The sequence below is a fragment of the Pseudophryne corroboree genome, chromosome 5 (assembly GCF_028390025.1).
Source record: "Pseudophryne corroboree isolate aPseCor3 chromosome 5, aPseCor3.hap2, whole genome shotgun sequence".
Lineage (NCBI taxonomy): Eukaryota > Metazoa > Chordata > Amphibia > Anura > Myobatrachidae > Pseudophryne > Pseudophryne corroboree.
In genome coordinates, this window is record NC_086448.1 from 108481898 (window position 1) to 108496609 (window position 14712).

The 14712-nt window shown below is 47.5% G+C and overlaps 1 protein-coding gene across 1 annotated transcript in view; it reads left to right on the top strand.

The window, feature by feature from the left end:
- MALRD1 (MAM and LDL receptor class A domain containing 1) overlaps positions 1-14712 on the top strand; it is a 1363691-nt gene that overhangs the window by 1250137 nt on the left and 98842 nt on the right. The gene's annotated exons all lie outside the window — the stretch shown is intronic.

The window sequence follows — 14712 nt, forward strand, 5'->3', positions numbered from 1 at the left end:
CGGATGCCAGCCTTCGAGGCTGGGGGGCAGTCACACAGGGAAGAAACTGCCAAGGACTATGGTCGAGTCAGGAGACTTCCCTACACATAAATATTCTGGAACTAAGGGCCATTTACAATGCCCTAAGCCAGGCTAGACCCCTGCTTCAACACCAGCCGGTGCTGATCCAGTCAGACAACATCACGGCGGTCGCCCATGTAAACCAACAGGGCGGCACAAGAAGCAGGATGGCGATGGTAGAAGCCACAAGGATTTTCCGATGGGCGGAAAATCATGTGTTAGCACTGTCAGCAGTGTTCATTCCCGGAGTGGACAACTGGGAAGCAGACTTTCTCAGCAGGTACGACCTCCACCCGGGAGAGTGGGGACTTCATCCAGAAGTCTTCCAAATGATTGTACACCATTGGGAAAGGCCACAGGTGGACATGATGGCGTCCCGCCTCAACAAAAAGCTAAAAAGATATTGTGCCAGGTCAAGGGACCCTCAGGCGATAGCTGTGAACGCTCTGGTAACACCGTGGGTGTACCAGTCGGTGTATGTGATCACTCCTCTGCCTCTCATACCCAAGGTACTGAGAATAATAAGTAGGAGAGGAGTAAGAAATATACTCGTGGTTCCGGATTGGTCAAGAAAAGCTTGGTACCCAGAACTTCAAGAAATGATCTCAGAGGACCCATGGCCTCTGCCGCTCAGACAGGACCTGCTGCAGCAGGGGCCCTGTCTGTTCCAAGACTTACCGCGGCTGCGTTTGACGGCATGGCGGTTGAACACCGGATCCTAAAGGAAAAAGGCATTCCGGAGGAAGTCATTCCTATGCTGATTAAAGCTAGGAAAGATGTGATCGCAAAACATTATCACCGCATATGGCGAAAATATGTTGCTTGGTGTGAGGCCAGGAAGGCCCCAACGGAGGAATTTCAACTGGGTCGATTTTTGCACTTCCTACAGTCAGGAGTGACTATGGGCCTAAAATTGGGTTCCATTAAGGTCCAGATTTCGGCTCTGTACATTTTCTTCCGAAAAGAACTGGCTTCACTGCCTGAAGTTCAGACTTTTGTTAAGGGAGTGCTGCATATTCAGCCCCCGTTTGTGCCTACAGGGGCACCGTGGGATCTCAATGTGGTGTTGGATTTCCTGAAGTCGCATTGGGTTGAGCCACTTAAATCCGTAGAGCTAAAATACCTCACGTGGAAAGTGGTCATGCTGTTGGCATTGGCGTCGGCCAGGCTTGTATCAGAATTGGCGGCTTTGTCAGGAAAAAGCCCTTATCTGATTTTCATATGGATAGGGCGGACTTGAGGACTCGTTCCCAATTCCTTCCTAAGGTGGTATCAGCTTTTCATGTGAACCAACCTATTCTGGTGCCTGCGGCTACTTGGGACTTGGAGGACTCCCAAGTTACTGGACGTAGTCAGGGCCCTGAAAATATATGTTTCCAGGACGGCTGGAGTCAGGAAAACTGACTCGCTATTTATCCTGTATGCACCCAACAAGCTGGGTGCTCCTGCTTCTAAGCAGACTATTGCTCGCTGGATCTGTAGCACGATTCAACTTGCACATTTTGCGGCTGGACTGCCGCACCCTAAATCTGTAAAAGCCCATTCCACGAGGAAAGTGGGCTCTTCTTGGGCGGCTGTCCGAGGGGTCTCGGCTTTACAACTTTGCCGAGCTGTTACTTGGTCGGGTTCAAACACTTTTGCAAGAGTCTACAAGTTTGATACCCTGGCTGAGGAGGACCTTGAGTTTGCTCATTCGGTGCTGCAGATTCATCCGCACTCTCCCGCCCGTTTGGGAGCTTTGGTATAATCCCCATGGTCCTTACGGAGTTCCCAGCATCCACTAGGACGTCAGAGAAAATAAGATTTTACTCACCGGTAAATCTATTTCTCGTAGTCCGTAGTGGATGCTGGGTGCCCATCCCAAGTGCGGATTGTCTGCAATACTTGTATATAGTTATTGCCTATCTAAAGGGTTATTGTTATGAGCCATCTGTTAGTGAGGCTCAGTTATATTTCATACTGTTAACTGGGTATAATATCACGAGTTATACGGTGTGATTGGTGTGGCTGGTATGAGTCTTATCCGGGATTCCAAATCCTTTCCTTATTGTGTCAGCTCTTCCGGGCACAGTATCCTAACTGAGGTCTGGAGGAGGGTCATAGAGGGAGGAGCCAGTGCACACCAGGTAGTCCTAAAGCTTTCTTTAGTTGTGCCCAGTCTCCTGCGGAGCCGCTATTCCCCATGGTCCTTACGGAGTTCCCAGCATCCACTACTGACTACGAGAAATAGATTTACCGGTGAGTAAAATCTTATTTTTGGCCACTGTGCTCGATCCTAGGTTTAAAGCCTACGTTGTATATCTCTTTCCGGCAGACACAAGTCTGCAGAGGTGCAAAGACCTGCTGGTGAGAAAATTGTCAAACTCAACCGGAACGTGACCTGTCAACAGCTCCTCCTTCATTTTCTCCCGCAACTGGGGCTGCGAGGAAAAGGATAAAATTTCCTAGTCCACCCACAGGCAGTGATGCAGGCCAGTCAGGAGCAAGTGCTGCCATCTGGTCCGGACTGAAGGACCTGCCAACGATTACTGACATGTCTACTGTCACTGCATATGATGCTGTCACCATTGAAAGAATGGTGGAGGATTATATCGGTGACAGCATCCAAGTAGGCATGTCAGACAGTCCGTATGTATACTGGCAGGATAAAGAGGCAATTTGGAGGCCCTTGCACAAACTGGCTTTATTTTACCTAAGTTGCCCTCCCCCCTCCAGTGTGTACTCCGAAAGAGTGTTTAGTACAGCCGGTAACCTTATCAGCGATCGGCATAGGAGGTTACTTCCACTAAATGTAGAGAAGATGATGTTCATCAAAATTAATTGTAAATTCCTCCAGGAAGACATTTACCAGCAGTTGCCTCCACAAAATACACAGGGACGAATTAATACTCTGTGAGGAGGATGTACACACTGAAAGGGTAAGGAATCAGAGGATGAGGATGACATATTGCCTCTGTAGAGCCAGTTTGTGCAAGGAGAGATTAATTGCTTCTTTTTTGGTGGGGGGATTAATTGCTTCTTTTTTTGTGGGTGCCCAAACAAACCAATCATTTCAGCCTCAGTCATGTGGCAGACCCTGTCGCTGAAATGATTGGTTTGTTAAAGTGTGCATGTCCTGTTTATACAACATAAGGGTGGTTGAGAGGGCCCAAGGACAATTCCATCTTGTACCTCTTATTTCTCTGACGTCCTAGTGGATGCTGGGGACTCCGTAAGGACCATGGGGGATAGCGGCTCCGCAGGAGACTGGGCACAAAAGTAAAGCTTTAGAACTACCTGGTGTGCACTGGCTCCTCCCCCTATGACCCTCCTCCAAGCCTCAGTTAGATTTTTGTGCCCGAACGAGAAGGGTGCACACTAGGTGGCTCTCCTGAGCTGCTTAGTGAAAAGTTTAGTTTTAGGTTTTTTAGGTTCAGTGAGACCTGCTGGCAACAGGCTCACTGCATCGAGGGACTAAGGGGAGAAGAAGCGAACTCACCTGCGTGCAGAGTGGATTGGGCTTCTTAGGCTACTGGACATTAGCTCCAGAGGGACCGATCACAGGCCCAGCCATGGATAGGTCCCAGAGCCGCGCCGCCGGCCCCCTTACAGAGCCAGAAGACAGAAGAGGTCCGGAAAATCGGCGGCAGAAGACGTCCTGTCTTCAACAAGGTAGCGCACAGCACTGCAGCTGTGCGCCATTGCTCTCAGCACACTTCACACTCCGGTCACTGAGGGTGCAGGGCGCTGGGGGGGGGCGCCCTGAGACGCAATAAAAACACCTTGGATGGCAAAAAAATGCATCACATATAGCTCCTGGGCTATATGGATGAATTTAACCCCTGCCAGAATACACAGAAAAACGGGAGATAAGGCCGCCGAGAAGGGGGCGGAGCCTATCTCCTCAGCACACTGGCGCCATTTTCCCTCACAGCTCCGTTGGAGGGAAGCTCCCTGGCTCTCCCCTGCAGTCACTACACTACAGAAAGGGTTAAAAAAGAGAGGGGGGCACTAATTACGCGCAGTATTAAAAATACAGCAGCTATAAGGGGAAAAACACTTATATAAGGTTATCCCTGTATATATATAGCGCTCTGGTGTGTGCTGGCAAACTCTCCCTCTGTCTCCCCAAAGGGCTAGTGGGGTCCTGTCCTCTAGCAGAGCATTCCCTGTGTGTGTGCTGTGTGTCAGTACGTTTGTGTCGACATGTATGAGGAGAAAAATGATGTGGAGACGGAGCAGATTGCCTGTAATAGTGATGTCACCCCCTAGGGGGTCGACACCTGAGTGGATGAACTGTTGGAAGGAATTACGTGACAGTGTCAGCTCTGTATAAATGACATGAGACAGCCGGCTACTCAGCTTGTGCCTGTCCAGACGTCTCATAGGCCGTCAGGGGCTCTAAAGCGCCCGTTACCTCAGATGGCAGATATAGACGCCGACACGGATACTGACTCCAGTGTCGACGGTGAAGAGACAAATGTGACTTCCAGTAGGGCCACACGTTACATGATTGAGGAAATGAAAAATGTTTTACACATTTCTGATAATACGAGTACCACCAAAAAGGGGTATTATGTTCGGTGAGGAAAAACTACCTGTAGTTTTCCTGAATCTGAGAAATTAAATGAGGTGTGTGATAATGCGTGGGTTTCCCCCGATAACAACTGATAATTGCTAAAATGTTATTGGCATTATATCCTTTCCCGCCAGAGGTTAGGGTGCGTTGGGAAATACCCCCTAGGGTGGATAAAGCGCTCACACGCTTGTAAGAGCAAGGGCTCTACCCTCTCCTGAGATGGCCGCCCTTAAGGATCCTGCTGATAGAAAGTATCCTAAAATGTATTTACACACATACTGGTGTTATACTGCGACCAGCAATCGCCTCAGCCTGGATGTGCAGTGCTGGGTTGGCGTGGTCGGATTCCCTGACTGAAAATATTGATACCCTAGATAGGGACAGTATATTATTGCCTATAGAGCATTTAAAAGATGCATTTCTATATATGCGTGATGCACAGCGGAATATTTGCCGACTGGCATCAAGTCTAAGTGCGTTGTCCATTTCTGCCAGTAGAGGGTTATGGACACGACAGTGGTCAGGTGATGCTGATTCCAAACGGCATTTGCAAGTATTGCCTTATTAAGGGAGTTATTTGGGGTCGGTCTTTCAGACCTGGTGGCCACGGCAACAGCTGGGAAATCCACGTTTGTACCCCAGGTCGCCTCTCAACATAAGAAGACGCCGTATTATCAGGCGCAGTCTTTTCGTGGGCAAGCGGGCAAAAGGTTCCTCATTTCTGCCCCGTGACAGAGGGAGAGGAAAAAGGCTGCAGAAATCAGCCAGTTCCCAGGAACAGAAGCCCTCTCCCGCCGCTGCCAAGCCCTCAGTATGACGCTGGGGCTTTACAAGCAGAATCAGGCACGGTGGGGGCCCGTCTCAATGAATTTCAGCGCGCAGTGGGCTCACTCGCAAGTAGACCCCTGAATCCTTCAGGTGATATCTCAGGGGTACAAATTGGAATTCGAGACGTCTCCCCCTCGCCGTTTCCTAAAGTCGGCTTTACCGATGTCTCCTTCTGACAGGGAGGCAGTTTTGGAAGCCATTCACAAGCTGTATTCCCAGCAGGTGATAATCAAGGTACCCCTCCTGCAACAGGGAACGGGGTATTATTCCACACTGTTGTGGTACCGAAGCCGGACGGCTCGGTGAGACCGATTCTAAATCTAAAATCTTGAACACTTACATACGGAGGTTCAAATTCAAGATTGAGTCACTCAGAGCAGTGATTGCGAACCTGGAAGAAGGGGACTACATAATGTCTCGGGACATCAAGGATGCTTACCTTCATGTCCCAATTTACCCTTCTCACCTAGGGTACCTCAGGTTTATGGTACAGAACTGTCACTATCCGTTTCAGACGCTGCCGTATGGATGGTCCACGGCACCCCGGGTCTTTACCAAGGTAATGGCCGAAATGATGATACTCCTTCGAAGGAAGGGAATTTTAGTTATCCCTTACTTGGACGATTCCCTGATAAGGGTAAGATCCAGGGAACAGTTGGAGGTCGGTGTAGCACTATCTCAGGTAGTGTTGCGGCAGCGCGATGGGATTCTCAATATTCCAAAATCGCAGCTGATTCCGACGACTCGTCTTCTGTTCCTAGGGATGATCCTGGACACAGTCCAGAAAAAGGTGTTTCTCCCGGAGGAGAAAGTCAGGGAGTTATCCGAGCTAGTCGGGAACCTTCTATAACCGAGCCAAGTCTCAGTACATCAATGAAATGGTTCTGGGAAAAATGGTGGCTTCCTACGAAGCAATCTCATTCGGCAGATTCCACGCAAGAACTTTCCAGTGGGACCTGCTGGACAAATGGTCCGGGTCGCATCTTCAGATGCATCAGCGGATAACCCTGTCACCAAGCACAAGGGTGTCTCTCCTGTGGTGGTTGCAGAGTGCTCATCTTCTAGAGGGCCGCACATTCAGGACTGGGTCCTGGTGACCACGGACATAAATATCCTGAAGCTAAGGGCCATTTACAATGCTCTAAGCTCAGCAAGACCTCTGCTTCAAGGTCACCCGGAGTTGATCCATTGGGACAACATCACGGCAGTCACCCACGTAAACAGACAGGGTGACACAAGAAGCAGGAGGGCAATGGCAGAAGCTGCAAGGATTCTTCGCTGGGCGGAAAATCATGTGATAGCACTGTCAGCAGTATTCATTCCGGGAGTGGACAACTGGGAAGCAGACTTCCTCAGCAGACACGACCTCCACCCGGGAGAGTGGGGACTTCACCCAGAAGTCTTCCACATGTTTATAAAACTCGACAAGTATTGCGCCAGGTCAAGGGACCCTCAGGCAATAGCTGTAGACGCTCGGGTAACACAGTGGGTGTACCAGTCAGTGTATGTGTTCCCTCCTCTGCCTCTCATACCCAAGGTACTGAGAATTATAAGATGGAGAGGAGTAAGCACTATATTCGTGGCTCCGGATTGGCCAAGAAGGACTTGGTAACCGGAACTTCAAGAGATGCTCACGGAGGATCCGTGGCCTCTACCTCTAAGAAGGGACCTGCTCCAGCAAGGACCCTGTCTGTTCCAAGACTTACCGCGGCTGCGTTTGACGGCATGGCGGTTGAATGCCGGATCCTGAAGGAGAAAGGCATTCCGGATGAAGTCATTCCTATCCTGATCAAAGCCAGGAAAGATATAACCGCAAAACATTATCACCGCATTTGGCGAAAATATGTTGCGTGGGGCGAGGCCAGTAAAGCCCCGACGGAGGAATTTTCAACTAGGTCGATTCCTACATTTCCTGCAAACAGGAGTGTCTATGGGCCTGAAATGGGGGTCCATTAAGGTTCAAATTTCGGCCCTGTCAATTTTCTTCCAAAAAGAACTAGCTTCAGTCCCTGAAGTTCAGACGTTTGTAAAAGGGGTACTGTATATACAGCCTCCTTTTGTGCCTCCAGTGGCACCTTGGGATCTAAATGTAGTTTTTGGGTTCCAAAAGTCACATTGGTTTGAACCACTTAAATATGTGGAGTTAAAATATCTCACATGGAAAGTGGTCATGCTGTTGGCCCTGGCCTGGGCCAGGTGCGTGTCAGAATTGGCGGCTTTATCCTGTAAAAGCCCTCATCTGATTTTCCATTCGGACAGGGCGGAATTGAGGACTCGTCCTCAGTTTCTCCCTAAGGTGGTTTTCAGCGTTTCACCTGAATCAACCTATTGTGGTGCCTGCGGCTACTAGGGACTTGGAGGACTCCAAGTTGCTAGACGTTGTTAGAGCCCTGGAAATATAGATTTCCAGGACGGCTGGAGTCAGAAAATCTGACTCGTTGTTTATTCTGTATGCACCCAACAAGCTGGGTGCTCCTGCTTCTAAGTAGACTATTGCTCGTTGGATTTGTAGTACAATTCAGCTTGCACATTCTGTGGCAGGCCTGCCACAGCCAAAATCTGTAAAAGCCCATTCCACAAGGAAGGTGGGCTCATCTTGGGCGGCTGCCCGAGGGGTCTCGGCTTTACAACTTTGCCGAGCAACTACTTGGTCAGGAGCAAATACGTTTGTAAAATTCTACAAATTTGATACCCTGGCTGAGGAGGACCTGGAGTTCTCTCATTTGGTGCTGCAGAGTCATCCGCACTCTCCCGCCCGTTTGGGAGCTTTGGTATAATCCCCATGGTCCTTACGGAGTCCCCAGCATCCACTAGGACGTCAGAGAAAATAAGAATTTACTTACCGATAATTCTATTTCTCGTAGTCCGTAGTGGATGCTGGGCGCCCATCCCAAGTGCGGATTGTCTGCAATACTGGTACATAGTTATTGTTACCAAAAAATCGGGTTATTGCTGTAGTGAGCCATCTTTTCTAGAGGCTCCTCTGTTATCATGCTGTTAACTGGGTTTAGATCACAAGTTATTTGGTGTGGCTGGTATGAGTCTTACCCGGGATTCAAAATCCTTCCTTATTGTGTACGCTCGTCCGGGCACAGTATCCTAACTGAGGCTTGGAGGAGGGTCATAGGGGGAGGAGCCAGTGCACACCAGGTAGTTCTAAAGCTTTACTTTTGTGCCCAGTCTCCTGCGGAGCCGCTATCCCCCATGGTCCTTACGGAGTCCCCAGCATCCACTACGGACTACGAGAAATAGAATTATCGGTAAGTAAATTCTTATTTTTTTTCTTTGCATTATGTGCTTTTTGGGGCCTAGTTCTGTCTGACACTGCAGTGCCACTCCTAGTTGGGCCAGGTGTTTGTGCCACCCACTTGTGTCGCTTAGCTTAGTCATCCAGCGACCTCATTGCACCTCTTTTTCTTCTTTGCATTATGTGCTCTTTGGGGCCTAGTTTTTAAAAGTGCCATCCTGTCTGACACTGCAGTGCTACTCCCAGATGGGCCAGTTATTTGTGCCGCACACTTGGGTTGCTTAGCTTAGTTATCCAGCGACCTCGGTGCAACCTTTTGGCCTAAAAACAATATTGGTGGTCATTCCGAGTTGTTCGCTCTGTATTTTTCTTTGCATCGCAGCGATTTTCCGCTAATTGCGCATGTGCAATGTTCGCACTGCGACTGCGCCAAGTAAATTTGCTATGCAGTTAGGTATTTTACTCACGGCATTACGAGGTTTTTTCTTCGTTCTGGTGATCTGAACAGGAAGTGGGTGTTACTGGGCGGAAACTTGCCGTTTTATGGGTGTGTGTGAAAAAACGCTGCCGTTTCTGGGAAAAACGCGGGAGTGTCAGAAGAAACGGAGGAGTGTCTGGGTGAACGCTGGGAGTGTTTGTGACGTCAAACCAGGAACGAAACTGACTGAACTGATTGCAGTTGCCGAGTAAGTCTGGAGCTACTCAGAAACTGCTAAGAACTGTCTATTCGCAATTCTGCTAATCTTTCGTTCGCAATTTTACTATGCTAAGATTCACTCCCAGTTGGCGGCAGCTTAGAGTGTGCAAAGCTGCTAAAAGCAGCTTGCGAGCGAACAACTCGGAATGACCACCATTGTGAGGTGTTCAGAATAGACTGGAAATGAATGTTATTGAGGTTAATAATACAGTGGGATCATAGTTCCCCCCAAATTATGTGATTTTAGCTGTTTTTGTGGTTTTTTTTAAAAATCATCCAAAACCCGAAAGGGCGGTTTTGGCCAAACCAATCCAGATCCAAAACACGAGCGGGGATCCAAATCCAAAACCAAAACACGAAAAGTGCCCGCCGCACATCTCTAATTACTATAGTCATTTCTTTCCTTTAATTCATACCATGCTGACACAAATTAAAATTAATGCAATTAATATAGGAACCTGTCATAAAAGAACGACTTTATTCACACTGGTTTTATGAATCTAGGAAGCAGAATTTCCACTTATTTAAGTTAATTATTTCCCTGTTTTGCATATATAAATTATTCTATGTATAGCTTATTATTGTTGATCTTAAAAGGGATATAAATATATGTCGGAATGTGGGTTTTCTTGCTCTTGGTGAGAATGTAATATTATCCAGAATAGTACTGTGCTTTCAGCAGTCCCAAGGTGTTGGGCATTAGCGTTCTCTGTCTTGCTAGGCCAAAATGTTTTATATTCTACCTAATAATATGTTATTACTTAATTTTGATGGGATGCGTTCAGTACCCCTATACACGGGATGCCGGCAGTCATGTGACCGATGCCGGAATCCCGACACCACTTGGGAGACCGTCGCTGGAAGACCGACAGCCTACATTCCGATGGTAAGTACAGTATTCCCCTGGACCCTGTTACGGTCCAGGGGAAGGGGAGGTTATGGTTAGGCATGGGGGGTAGGGGATAGGGTTAGGCACTGTGGGGGAAGGGTAGCCCTAGCCGCCTGCCACTGAGGATTAGCCCTAGCTGCCACCCCGGGAAGGTTAGGGTAGGGGTAAAAATACTTAAGCCCACCGATGTTAGGATCTTCAATGTTGGGATGCCGGGGTCACATGACCGCCGGCATCCCGATGACCAGGATAACATACCAAACACATTTTGATTTGTAGTGGACTTATTTCCTGATTTGTCTGCCCCGGACTCTCCATGTGACGCTACTTCCGGGATCTTCCCGAGGGAATATGACAAAGTCATCAACTAGGATATTTCCACGTTTGCACAGTGCACCTCTTGGAATGGAACCACCTTCACGATAAACCTCCATGACCATGAGCCTGTAATGGGTTTCTCAACAGTAGCGCATTTTAAATAGTACTAAGTAACAAAGGAGATTTTATGGAGAAGGAACTTTATTATTTTTATAGATTCTGTTGCAGTTAAACAGCATGGCCGGGGAATTAGCATGAACCAGGACACATTGGACTTGGGTGGTATTCATGTGACCGGCGGTCGGGAGACCGACAGTTACATGACCTCCTCCACCATCCCGACCCCTCACTATCCCGATGGTCGGCATGCCGACCACAGGGACTATTTCCACTCGTGGTTGTCCACGACGCCCATAGAGTGGGAATAGAACCCCCGAGCCCACAGCGTGGTGAGCGCAGCGAGCCCGCAAGGGGCTTACTGCACTCGCCCCTCCCCGCCGGGATCCCGGCGTTGGTATGCTGCCGGGATCCTGGCGTCGGTAAGCTGACCGGCGGTCTCCTGACCGCCGGTCAGCCATACTACACCCATTGGTCTTGGATGAGGCAATATTCAATGGTTATTGAGCACTGCAAACATTGTAGATGTTGTGGGTTTACTTCTGCAGCCACTTAATTCATCAGCACGTTATAAATAAAGCAATGATGCCATTATTTGCTATTGCATTGTTAAGCAGCCGTCTCATGACTTCATGCAGCAGATAAGTGGCTGTCTCCATTGTGTAGGCGATGGGTACACATCATGCATACACTCAGACATCAGATAGTATTATAAAGTAGTTACAATTGTCCAACACAAATTCATTTCAACAATTTTATATGGAGAAATCTTTTTAGATTCAATGTTTTTTCCTCCATTTGCACTTTGGATGGCTTCTTCGTCTATTATTCTAAGAAACATCAAGCCATAGTCAGTTTTCCTGATTACCTTAGACAGTTCCTTGTTCTGTTACAATGTAACCACAAAATAAGAGCATGTACTGAAGCGCTTACATTGTAATGCCGATAACTGGTCATTAAAACACCACAAACGCGGTCTGACTGAAGCCACGGCAGAACACATGCTCAATCTGTGGCTCCTGATTTGCATTCAAATAACCGCCCTCAATATATTATCTGTTCTGTTCCCGTCAGGTTTTGGCAACAATTTCAAGAAAATAGGCGTCCATCCAAACCACCAGAGACTTGTCAGCAAACAGCTTAACTTCCTCTTCTCGGTGTGGGTGACCAGAGGAACGGAAAGCTGGGTTTTATTGAAACCTCATGCGTATTCATGTAGCATTCCTTTCTGCTCCTGTAAATGTGATTCCTGTCCTGCTGGAGATAGATAGATAGATAGATAGATAGATAGATAGATAGATAGATAGATAGATAGATAGATAGATAGATAGATAGATAGATGTGAAATACTGTAGACAAATAATGTAAACAGATATATGAGATAGATAAATGTGGGCTGGATATGTAAATAGATATGACAGCTATCTATCCGTCATCTATCTGATATTTACTGTAGTCATCTATCTCACATCTAGCTGATGGATACAGTAGATAGATAGATAGATAGATAGATAGATAGATAGATAGATAGATAGATAGATAGATAGATAGATAGATATCAGCTAGGTATGAGATAGATGGGTTGGGTATGTTTTACCAGCGGGTGGAAATCTTGCGAACAGCATTCCCGACGCCGGAATCCCGGGCCGCAGAATGCTGGCGCGCGTGCATGGTGGGGGGGGGGGTTAGGTGCAACGAAGCCCCTTATCTCTGTGACGCTCGTTCTATTCCCACTCTATAGGTGTTGTGGACTAATGGGGTGTCGGGAATGGTTCCTTTTAGTCGGCTGTCGGGTTTGTGAGGCTTCGGAATGTAGGGGAAGGTATTGTGACTGGCGGTCTCCTGGCTGCCTGTCACATAACTACATTCCAGATAGATAGATATTAGGTAAATATTAGATAATAGATGAATATCAGCTTGATATGAGATAGATAGATAGATAGATAGATAGATAGATAGATAGATAGATAGATAGATAGATAGATAATATGAGCTATATCAATATTATATGATAGATGAAAGATAACTATCTATATATACAGCATATCTTATCTAGATGATAGATATAGATGTGAGCTACAGTAGATAGGTAAAAAGATTTGATAAATATGAAATGATAGATATCTTATATCTAGCTGATATATATATATATATATATATATATATATCTATCTGTCTTAGATAGATAGATAGATAGATAGATAGATAGATAGATAGATAGATAGATAGATAGATATTAGATACTGTAACTATCTATTTATCTGTCTCGTACCTAACTGGTCGGTAGGTACTGTAGATAGACTGAATCAAATCAAACTTCTCTTTCACTCATCAGATCCCACATTTACTAATATTCGATTTTGCATTCAATGTCAAAATCAAATTTGATGTTGTTCGATTTTTACTAGTGATTTTGTTTTAGGTTTAGGATATCCATTTCAAAATCACCTATAAAATCACCTGTAAAATCAAGTACAAAATCTAAAAACAAAACTCATTTATTCTCATTGGTCCAAACATCACATGCAAGAAGCTGCTGTGGTTCCTCTAATTCTGGTTTGCACACTTCTCTGGTGGCGGGTCATCTGTGCAGGACCTGTTCTGTGCATGTGCAGAATGGGTTCTGCGTCATCACACACAATATTCAGAGATGAACGCCGATCGCTGCATACACAGCCAGATCTGCATTCATTTCTGCACAGGGCAAGGCTGCCCAGCATGTATGAGTACTCTCCACGATGTGCCCGCAATTAGATTGCGGAGGCATCAGATCTAAGGTTGACCCCTGGGCGCGCAGCCTGGCTTGCGCTGTCAGGAAGGCAGCGGCCATTTCATTTTAGGAGCGGCTGCTTGTGATGTCACGCAGCCACCCCCGCTTTCCCGACGCCACCGCTACAGTGCTGTAACTCTGCCCCCGTGCCTGTCAATGACATAGCAGCCGCATCTTTCAGGGATGTGGCTGCAATGTGTAAGATCACGCAAGCGCACAATGGCCGGTGTGCACACCACCTGGATGCGGCCACTGCGAGCAACTGCGCGGCTGAGTCCAGGTCTGAATCGGGCCCCTAGGACACGAAGTCTGGGGGTTATTCAGAGATGAACGTAGATCACTGCATTCACAGCCAGATCTGCGTTCATCTCGGCACATACTGAGGGCCACCCAGTTCAGGGCAAGGCCGCCCTGTATGTCTAAGGCCACCTCCCGATGCGTCTGCAAATTAATTGCGGATGCATCGGAACTAAGGTTGACCCATAGCTGTGATGTCAGGCGGTCAGCGGCCATTTTTTTTTCAGAGTAGCTGCATGTGATGTCACTCTGCTGCATCGAAAATGGTCCTGAAATACCCCTGTTTGAAGGGATGCTGCAAAGCGGCAGCTCACTTTACAGCATCGAGGCTCACAGCACAGCAGCAGGATCAGGCCCCGGCAGCCTCCTGGAAGCAACGGTCAACGGCTCCTGGACGGGTAAGTATAATTATTGGTCTCGTCGTGCGCGATGGGGGGGTGTACCAGGCAGCGGCTGTAGCGACATTGCTATGTACTCAATTATTGCATTGAAAGTTTGGCTGATTTTATCACCTGTAATCTGCATCCTCAGTGATAGATAAGGCCCAATGTCATAAAAGCAGGCTTTCTTTAGATTTCCATCAGCCGCTGTGATTTAGTCTCTAGATACTTTATTAACTTCTCCTGAGTGTTTAGCACAGCCATCTATACTATACTATATCTATATTATACCACCTGTAAGCCAGTTAATGTCTCAGTCGGTCCTGCTATCCATTCTGTCATAGGGAAAGATGGTTGCTATGGGAGCTTACCAATGAGCTGTTTTCCACGGCTACATACATACTACAACTCTGTTTTGTCACCTGCGGTATTGCAGTTCACATCTGTACTCGGCGTGGTGCTCTCCTACTAGCACATGTCTCCTTCCGGGCTGTTTATCTCCGGCTCTCAGCACTTCACATCAGCCACGCTGCCGATTGCAGCCGTTTTCA